Source organism: Chrysemys picta, unplaced genomic scaffold, assembly GCF_011386835.1.
Source record: "Chrysemys picta bellii isolate R12L10 unplaced genomic scaffold, ASM1138683v2 scaf2150, whole genome shotgun sequence".
In the NCBI taxonomy this organism is placed as follows: Eukaryota; Metazoa; Chordata; order Testudines; family Emydidae; genus Chrysemys; species Chrysemys picta.
Window position 1 is genome coordinate 1 of NW_027054854.1, and position 9,786 is coordinate 9,786.

Genomic DNA, 9,786 nt, shown 5'->3' on the forward strand with positions numbered 1-9,786 from the left:
TGAGGTTCAACAAGGACAAGTGCAGAGTCCTGCACTTAGGATGCAAGAATCCCATGCACAGCTACAGACTAGGGACTGAATGGCTAGGTAGCAGTTCTGTAGAAAAGGACCTAGAGGTCAAAGTGGAGGAGAAGCTGGATATGAGTCAATAGTGTGCTCTTGTTGCCAAGAAGGCTAACGACATTTTGGGCTGTATAAGTAGGGGCATTGCCAGCAGATCGAGGAACGTGATCATTCCCCTTTATTCGACATTGGTGAGGCCTCATCTGGAGTACTGTGTCCAGTTTTGGGCCCCCACACTACAAGAAGGATGTGAAAAAATTGGAAAGAGTCCAGCGGAGGGCAACAAAAATGATTAGGGGTCTGGAGCACATGACTTATGAGGAGAGGCTGAGGTAACTGGGATTGTTTAGTCTCCAGAAGAGAAGAATGAGGGGGGATTTGATAGTTGCTTTCAACTACCCGCAGGGAGGTTCCAAAGAGGATGGAGCTCGGCTGTTCTCAGTGGTGGCAGATGACAGAACAAGGAGCAATGGTCTCAAGTTGCAGTTTGGGAGGTCTAGGTTGGATATTAGGAAACACTATTTCACTAGGATGGTGGTGAAGCACTGGAATGTGTTACCTAGGGAGGTGCTGGAATCTTCTTCTTTAGAGGTTTTTAAGGCCCGGTTTGACAAAGCCCTGGCTGGGATGATTTAGTTGGGAATTGGTCCTGCTCTGAGCAGGGGGTTGGACTAGATGATGTCCTGAGGTCCCTTCCAACCCTGATATTCTATGATTCTATGATTCTATGATAGATGGAACCCATATCCCATCTTGTCACCGGAGCACCAAGCCACCGAGTGCATAAACTGCAAGGGGTACTTTGCAATGCTGCTGCAAGCCCTGGTGGATCACAAGGGACGTTTCACTAACATCAACGTGGGATGGCCGGGAAAGGTACATGATGCTCGCGTCTTCAGGAACTCTGGTCTGTTTCAAAAGCTGGAAGAAGGGACTTTCTTCCCGGACCAGAAAATAATTGTTGGGGATGTTGAAATGGCTATCGTTATCCTTGGGGACCCAGCCTACCCCTTGATGCCATGGCTCATGAAGCCATACACAGGCAGCTTGCACAGTAGTCAGGACCTGTTCAACTATAGGCTGAACAAGTGCCGAATGGTGGTAGAATGTGCATTTGGATGTTTAAAAGTGCGCTGGCACAGTTTACTGACTCGAATAGACCTCAGCAAAGCCAATATTCCAATTGTTATGGCTGCTTGCTGTGCGCTTCACAATATCTGTGAGAGTAAGGGGGAGACATTTATGGCGGGGTGGGAGGTTGAGGCAAATCGCCTGGCCACTGATTACACGCAGCCAGACACCAGGGCGGTTAGAAGAGTACAGCAGGGTGCGGTGCGCATCAGAGAAGCTTTGAAAACCAGTTTTGTGCCTGGCCAGGCTATGGTATGAAACTTCTGTTTGTTTCTCCTTGACGAACTCTCCCCCCCCCCCGTTCACTCTACTTCCCTGTAAACTAACCACCCTTCCCTCCCCCCTTCGAGCACCACTTTCAGAGGCAATAAAGTCATTGTTACTTCACATTCATGCATTCTTTATTAATTCATCACACAACTAGGGGGGTAACTGCCAAGGTACTCCGGGAGGGGTGGGGGAGGAAGGAAGGAAAAGGACACACTGCAGTTTAAAACTTTAACAGTTATTGAAAGCCAGCCTTCTGATGCTTGGGCAATCATCTGGGGTGGAGTGGCTGGGTGGCCGGAGGCCCCTGCACCGCGTTCTTGGGCATCTGGGTGAGGAGGCAATGGAACTTGGGGAGGAGGGCTGTTGGTTACACAGACACTGTAGCGGCAGTCTCTGCTCCTACTGCCTTTCCTGCAGCTCAACCATACGCTGGAGCATATCAGTTTGATGTTCCAACAGCCGGAGTATCGACTCTTGCTTTCCATCAACAAGCTGACGTCACCTATCCTCTTCAGCCCACCACTTACTCTCTTCAGCCCGCAATTCAGCCCACCACCTCTCCTCTTGTTCATATTGTGCTTTTCACATTGACTGCCTCCACACATTCTGCTGTTCTCTGTCAGCATGGGAGGATATCTGGAGCTCCAAGAACATATCATCCTGAGTCCACTGTTTTCTCCTTCTAATCTTCACTAGCCTCTGCGAAGGAGAAACATTTGCAGCTGGTGGAGGAGAAGGGGAGAGGTGGTTAAAGAAGACATATTTTAGAGAACGATGGGTACACTCTTTCACGTTAAATTTTGCTGTTCACATTAAACAGCACATGTGGTTTCCTTACAAAGTCGCATTTTTCCCCTTATATTGAGGTCCTGCCGGTTTGGTGTGAGAGATCACTCACGCAGTGCCAGGCAACAGAATTCGGCTTGCAGGCAGCCATGGTAAGCCACAGTCTTTTGGCTTTTTTAACCTTCATAGCATGTGGGAATGACTTCAAACAGCAGCACTCTCATTTCCCATACCAAGCACCCATTGGGTTGGCCATTTAAAATGGGTTTGCAATGTAAAAGGAGGGGCTGGTGTTTCCGGGTTAACATGCAGCACAAACCCAACTAACCCTCCTCCCCCCCCCACACCCAATTCTCTAGGATGATCACTTCACCCCTCCCCCCCACCACGTGGCTAACAGCGGGGAACATTTATGTTCAGCCGGGCAGGAACGGGCACATCTGAATGTCCCCTTAATAAAATCACCCCATTTCAACCAGGTGACTGTGAATGATATCACTCTCCTGATGATAACAAAGAGTGATAAGGAATGGATGTTGTCTGCATGCCAGCAAATACTGGGACCATACGCTGCCATGCTTTGTTATGCAATGATTCCAGACTACATCCTACTGGCCTAGCGTGGTGTCGGAGAATAACAGAGTTCTCACTTTTTGTTTGGGTACAGCAAATCAGATACTTTATTTTCTCTCTATCAATTTAGCTAGAGGGAGAGAGCTAAACAGGTCTCTCCACAGGTAAACAATTACAGCAAGCATTTATACCTTTTGTTACAGACAATAATGAGCAACAGCTGCATTTTGTTTATACATAGGTCACTCTGATAGCTTGTTTGTCTCACTAATGTAGACTCTTAGTCTACATTCCATATTATCTACACAAGGTAGCAACAACTTCTCACACAGTTCTTTCCCACTCGCCTCACACATTCCTCACTTCTCCAAATCTGGCGTTATTAGGGTTACAGTTAGCCTGACTCTTGCTAACGAACTGTCATGCATTGCATCCCCTTCCTGTCAGTTCTTTCTCTGCTTCCACAAACCCCCCTTTTGTACTACTAGTACAACAAACATTTTTCAAATCTCTATTTGCATTAAGTCTTGGAATTCAGATTCTACATCAGATGCTTCAACCTTAGGGGTTTTGATTGGATGTAATGACAATGCATAATGAGCATGGACATAAAAGGTATTACTATTATTATGTCCTTTACAACAACAATAACATACTCCTACACTAGCTAACAACAACACAAGCAATAACATTCCCATAGCGATAATATGATGGGGTTGTTGTACCATCTTAGTCATATAACATAATACATCATACTTAGTACATAAGGTGGATACTCTATAAGCTGTCTGAAAGGCATACTTTTCAACTGGATATATAATTTGAAGCATGTGAATTTGCCCTGTACTTCAGAGATTTTCTGAACCTCTGGTAACAGTGAAAGCAAATTTTGAAATCGATCAGGTACTAAACTAGTCCAATTAAAGGGTATCTGGAACCTAAGGACTACTTGCTAAATTCTATCTGCAGGCCAGTAAATAATATGATTACCTGCAGTGGTAATGAGATTAAAATGTATGTCTTCCAATGTGATGGCTTTAACATATACACAGCTATCATTAGCTTGAAAAAAGTAAGTGTCCTGTCAGGGTAGTTCCTTGTCCCCTACCCTCCCAGCAAACATAGTCATGAAGAATTACAACTTCTCCTGGCTTCACTTTACGGATACACTGAAGCTGTGTGGGTTCTAACGTCCATTGACTCCCTAACCCCATCCAAATGTCAGATGTAATCCCAGGAGCACTGACTAAAAATTGATTGGGCATACCAGGAGGTCTAATTTCCCAGATGTCTCGGTGAATTACCCAATCCCACACGCATCCTCCCCATGGACCTGGCAGGATTCAGTATGTGGGAGCCCACACACCCCCAACCGGTCCATATGCTTGGAAGGAGCACTGAGAACGTCTGCACTTCCACCCAGAAAGTCTCCAAGTATGTCTCCATGGCCACAGATCAGATGGTACTCCTGATGTGTTTATAAGGGCAGTGGGCCAAGCTTGATGCTCTAGATCATTCCAAATGGCCATTAGCTGGTCATTCAGGAAATTCTGAATCTCTGAACATGCTAGATCCCACTGCAATGCCTTCCCAGCCTCAGTGATATTCAATACCATCTCTGTCAGCAACTTCTGGGTCATAGAACTAAGGGTGGAAATAACATGTAACTCACCAACTCCAGCCTGTACCTGGGTTAGTTGTGCTCCAGAGACAAGGCCAATGGCCTTCTCTAGTTGCCCCAATTTCTCATCATGTTCTTGGTTCTTAAAAATATTCCAAACTGCAGCTGCACTATTGGCCCATCCCATAGGCATCCGGTCAAGTAACTCTCTCCTTTCTAGAAGAAATAACCCAAGCCCTCTGTTGTGCTAATCTAATGGCAGCCCCCTGTGAGCAATTTGGGTATGTAGAGGTAATCTGGAAACTGGATAAGTGCAATGAAAATTTAACAGTCCCTAGTGTAGTGTTAATCACAGTCCATTGATATCCTAATACATCTCTCTTTGGGGTAGTACTATACCACATCTGTTGGTTGAACACCTTTATGTACTTCAGGGAGGCATTGATATTAATGGCATAAGAAGGGGTGTATTGCAATAAGGTACAGGTCACATTATTAGTCACTGGAATAATTTCTATGCAGGTAAAATTTCCAGTGGCAAAACAAACTCTGGGTATTCGTTTAATTGTTCACTAATTGGGTGACCAAATAACAATAAGGGCCTCTCTCATTTAACACAGTGCAAATTCCAGGTACATTCGCTATAGAACCCATCAATTGCAATTACAGATTCTTGGGGTTCACTGGTAGTGACATCATATACTTTTATCTCCACTGATCCATTCAATTGTTCGCTTATATGGGACATCCTGAACCTTAAACATATTTTTTTCAAACAATATTTAAATAAATCACAAAAGTGTGAAGGCCTTAGTCATTGATTTTATCAAATCTAAGGCATTGTCTGTATTTGGGTGTGTTACAGGGGTAATAGTGTAATGGAGGAGACGGCAGGGGCAATGGCAACAAGGTGCCTTTGGTACTTATCATTTAAAATCCAATTAGGGAGGGCAATACATGCTGAAGGACTTATCCAAAACACAGGGCGCAGCCTGTAGAATAAACCCCAAAATCCAATCAATACCACGTTTCCAAGCATGGGTCCCACAAATTTCTTCCTGCCAGTGTATAATTCTTTGTTTCTTTACCAGGGTCAGTTCTTAATGTCTCTTGTAGTCAGGAATCCCTGGACTTTGTGGTTTCAATGAAGCAAGTGTTCCTTCTTCTCTTTTCCTGAAACAGTGTGGTTTAGCATCATACAGGGGAGAGGTTATTAGCACATCACCCTGTAATGATTTTGCTTCTTCTAGAAAAATCCAAAGGCACAGTAGGTCTGTCAGTGGACAAGGGAGAGGTTACTAGCACTTCACCTTGTCTTTTTTTTCTTTTTCCTGCTGTCCAGAAGGCACAGCAGAGCTAGAAGGAGAAATAGGCTTATCATCAGTCGGAGAGTCCTCCCGAGGTGGAGGGGTCTTTTTACGGTGAGAAGCATGGGTCCAGGCAGGCAGTCCTTGGCACTTCACAGCAGTGTTGGTGGTTAACAGGACTTGGAAAGGGCCTTTCCAGTGTGGAGCCAAAGCAGTCTTTCGTTGATGGACTTTACGTAGACTCAGTCTCCTTGTTTCAATGAATGGCAGGGCTACTAGGGTCTTTGGGTAGCACTTCTTTTATCTGTGAGAAAAGAAACCTAACACATTTCATTAATGCCTGGCAGTGTTTTGCAGATCTCATAGTTGCTTGGGCACATTCAGGCCCCCCTTTTCTTGGCTGTCAGCCAAGTCTTAGCTGTGGGTAATATCCTTGGATGGGGCCAGCGTCTTATCTTTGGACTGAGCTTGCTAGCTATTTTTTCCAGTTAACTCGTTCTGTTCTTTTTCCTTCTCCCCTTCTTGGCTTCTTTTAACCTACAAAGGAAACTTCCACTCTTAACTCATACACCTTTTCCCAACAATGAACACATAAACATTGCCATTATACAGTACATTAGTCTTATTATTCAATGTATGCCATGTACACCCTTTCAGTAAAATAACTTTATTACAGAGCTTTGGAGCAACAAACCAGGACAAGCACACCCACTTTTGAGGAGTCCACTCGGTACAACCTCTGGTGTCCAATAGCTTTCCTCCCTCCCCAGCCCTCTGGCTAGAAATTTGAGGTAGCCAGAAGGATCCCATGTGCAATATGGGGAGTGGGTTAACCTTCCATGTCCTTGCTTCCAAAGACTGTTGGTATGCAAATTTTAACAACAATTTTTTTTCAATTAAAAAAAAATCTTGCCAATGAAGTTTCTTTTTTTTTTACTTAAGCAAATGTATTAGACTTTAGTATATCACATTTTCCTGATTTATCCAAACACTTTGAATTCCAAGTTGAATAAAACAAGTATCTGCTTTTTGATTTAACCCTTCTATTTAATTTTGAACTAGACTGTCTTATGAAAATATTAAAACCCAACAATTCTGGCCACAAGACAAACCCCACAAGACAGGACATAATAGAACACAAAAATAATTCCTATTGTACCAGTAAATGCATGGTACATTGAATGCTATTCAGCTGGCATCCGTTTTCTCTGATGATCTGAAAGACAAAAGAACAGAGGTCTACCCCTTCTGGGCAGTCAGTCATTGCTTAAAATATTTCCTTTATATACACATACTCTTGTTGATTTTAGGCAAAACAGAATTACCCCATATTTCCTTGTATTTGTTTCATAGGAAGCCCAGGTTTCAGTGGCTTTTACCTTATTAGTTAGAAAATTGCATTAATACAGATGCTTTCTGGCTTGCTTCCAGATCCAAAGCTATCCACAGCTTAAAGATTCTTACTTAAAAAGGGACACAATTAACTTTTCCAGACCATATTAAACAACACTAGTTTCCTGTGTCTGGCAAAAGTATTCTCGTTTTTTTTTTTTTTGCAACTTTAAACAATACCAATTCATCTCAAACTTATAAAACACAGATTCCACAAAAACCAATAATCTATTTGTCCCGGTGCCTGGTTTTCCAGTACCAGGCGCAAGGGAGTTAAGTAAATCGGAATGTCAAAAGATCTGGATTCGGGCCAATCAGTGCCCAGGGCTGGCCAATCCTGGGTGCAAAGCTGCAACAAGCGTCTCTTCGACATTCTTTTCTGAACACCGCGTAAAGGCCATTTACTTAACATATAATCCAAAGGGCTATCCTTAGAGGGTTTTACCAGAGACCTACCCATCTGCCTGCTGACACTCTAACAGAGAATTACACAGAGAACAGAGGGAATTATGGCCTAATAGGATCCTATTACAGGAATTTCTACTACTACTGACCGCTACAGGGGACGAGACAGAAGGATCCCAATTCAACCTCGGAGCTTCATCGCACGCGATGGCTTCCACTCTGAGGAATTAAGGATGAGAGGCTCAGTTCCATCCACAAACCTAATGCCCAAATGTATAAGACAGAAATTCATTAACCGGAGTCGCCAGTAACTGTCACTGAAATATCGGGTCCACCTAGCTGAGAGCCAATAACAGCCAGACAGGGATAAGGAAAGGTTGCTTTATTCTGCAGAAGAAAGGAGAGCCTTGCATCTTGGTACAAAGACTCTGTCTTACACACATTTTACCATTCCAATTTTATCCTGGGGATTTGAAATCCCCATGCTTATAATTACTCCTTTCCTTCCACTATGCCCTCAAAGTTTCCAACCTGTTTTCCAATCTCTCTATCTATTGTTTGCCCGCTTGGGCCCGATCCTGCTTTTCTCGCTGAACTGTCCCTTCCATGGGCACCGGCTTTTTCACTACCAATTTAGCTAGGAGGGTGGGCTTCTCAACTAGCCCCCACCCTTCCTGGTCTCTTCCCTTAAACATTCTTACTCACAAGGCTACCTGAGTCCTCGTGAGGCTCGCCACTTGGGCAAAACACATGGCCCATTGGCATTTAACTATTCAATGTTCTCTTGTGGCAAACACACTGCTCTTACAGCATATGGAAACACAAACGGTTAAATTCTGACAAGTCCCTGAAGGACCGGTACTTGCTTAGCCAGTGCTTCCTTTTCTGCCTGGAAGTCCTGTCTCTAGGCTTGCAACTTGCCCTGGGCGTAGGTTTGAGTTGCTGCCTGGTTCATGATCTATGCTCTTAATTGCTCAATTCTAGTTATCAAGTACACAACTCTTCCCTTTTCTCCAACTTCTCTATTGCCCAGTCCTGCTACGACTGGGGTAGATCCACCTGACACACTTCCCGGTCAGCCGGGGTGGAGAGAGGAATGCTAAATCCCTCTCCGGTTCTCAGACTTACTGTGGCTGAGAGTAGGCACACTTTCATACTCACACATGTACGTCCAGACTGGCCACGTCTGTGTATAACGTTCAGAAAAGGTGCTGTGCAATCTCCAACTTGCTTCCTCTCTTGGGAGGGCAGTTCTTTTACACCCTGAGGTCTCCTGGGGCATCTTTTCAGTGATTCCAGTCCAGGCCGGCTGCCTGTGGCTTCTTCAGCATCCCCAAACCACGCCAGCTCCAGGGTCGCAAAGGCAGACTGTTGGATCTCACTGGACAGTTAAGCTTTGCAAATGTAATCTCAGCACTGTAACTTGGATTGCCTTTGGTTTGACTATGTCTATATTTTTTCACAGCCAGCTGGGGCCGAAAGCAGTTTTTCTTTGTAGTTAGCCTGGTCTGCATTGATTCTTGACCTTGAACGCAGAGCAACTTTCTCTTTATCTCTGGACCAAGCTGAATTTCAAATTAACCCGTTCCTTTCCTCAATAGGAAAATTGCTCCCATTATGTGTCAGAGGCTTTTTGGTGATTAAAAGCTCCTCTGAGATGTATGATCTTATCTAGATTGAAGGTACCTTCTAGTGGGCATTGTTTAGATGAATTTTCACGCGTGTAATGATTCCAATTCTCTAAATACCTGCAGGTTTTAGGACCATAATGTACGTACATGAAATAAGCTGGGGTACACTTAGGGGGTGAGAGGGAATCCTTAGACTGTCCACCACCCGTTTTCCAATCACACACACACGGAGGATGCCCTGTCCGCTCTAGTGGCACATAAACTAAGGATCTCTCCCTACAGGGTACTCACACAGGAGAGGCTAACGAGGATGGCCACGACCCTCCTACACCTCCCTTCAGCAAAGAGCGTCGGCTAGTCTCAGAGAGACGGCGCCGCTTACTCTCATTGCATCTAGTGAGATGATCAGACTGTCAGTGGTTCACACAGAGAGGAAAAGGGGAGGGAAGATGGGTTCACACACTCCTAGACCCAGGTAGCCTCCTCGCGGACGATGCCAGGCTGAGTTAGCCCACCATGGGTCGGATCTCCTAAAAGATCCTCTAGTTACCGGGCTTGTGTTAGAGTAGTTCTGGTCACTAGCCAAAAGACTTCGCAGAGTACTCTG

General features: G+C 44.7%; 1 long non-coding RNA gene across 2 annotated transcripts; it reads right to left on the reverse strand.

The window, feature by feature from the left end:
• Positions 1-2,900: 2,900 nt before the first annotated feature.
• LOC135980192 (uncharacterized) lies at positions 2,901-9,780 on the reverse strand. Of its 2 annotated transcripts, none has more exons than XR_010597383.1 (2): positions 8,710-9,780; positions 2,901-6,288 (listed from the first exon to the last, which is right to left on the reverse strand). It is a non-coding gene; the product is annotated as an uncharacterized LOC135980192 (long non-coding RNA). The 2 variants fall into 2 exon arrangements; XR_010597382.1 differs by having other exon boundaries at positions 6,911-9,780.
• Between the last annotated feature and the right edge of the window lie 6 nt (positions 9,781-9,786).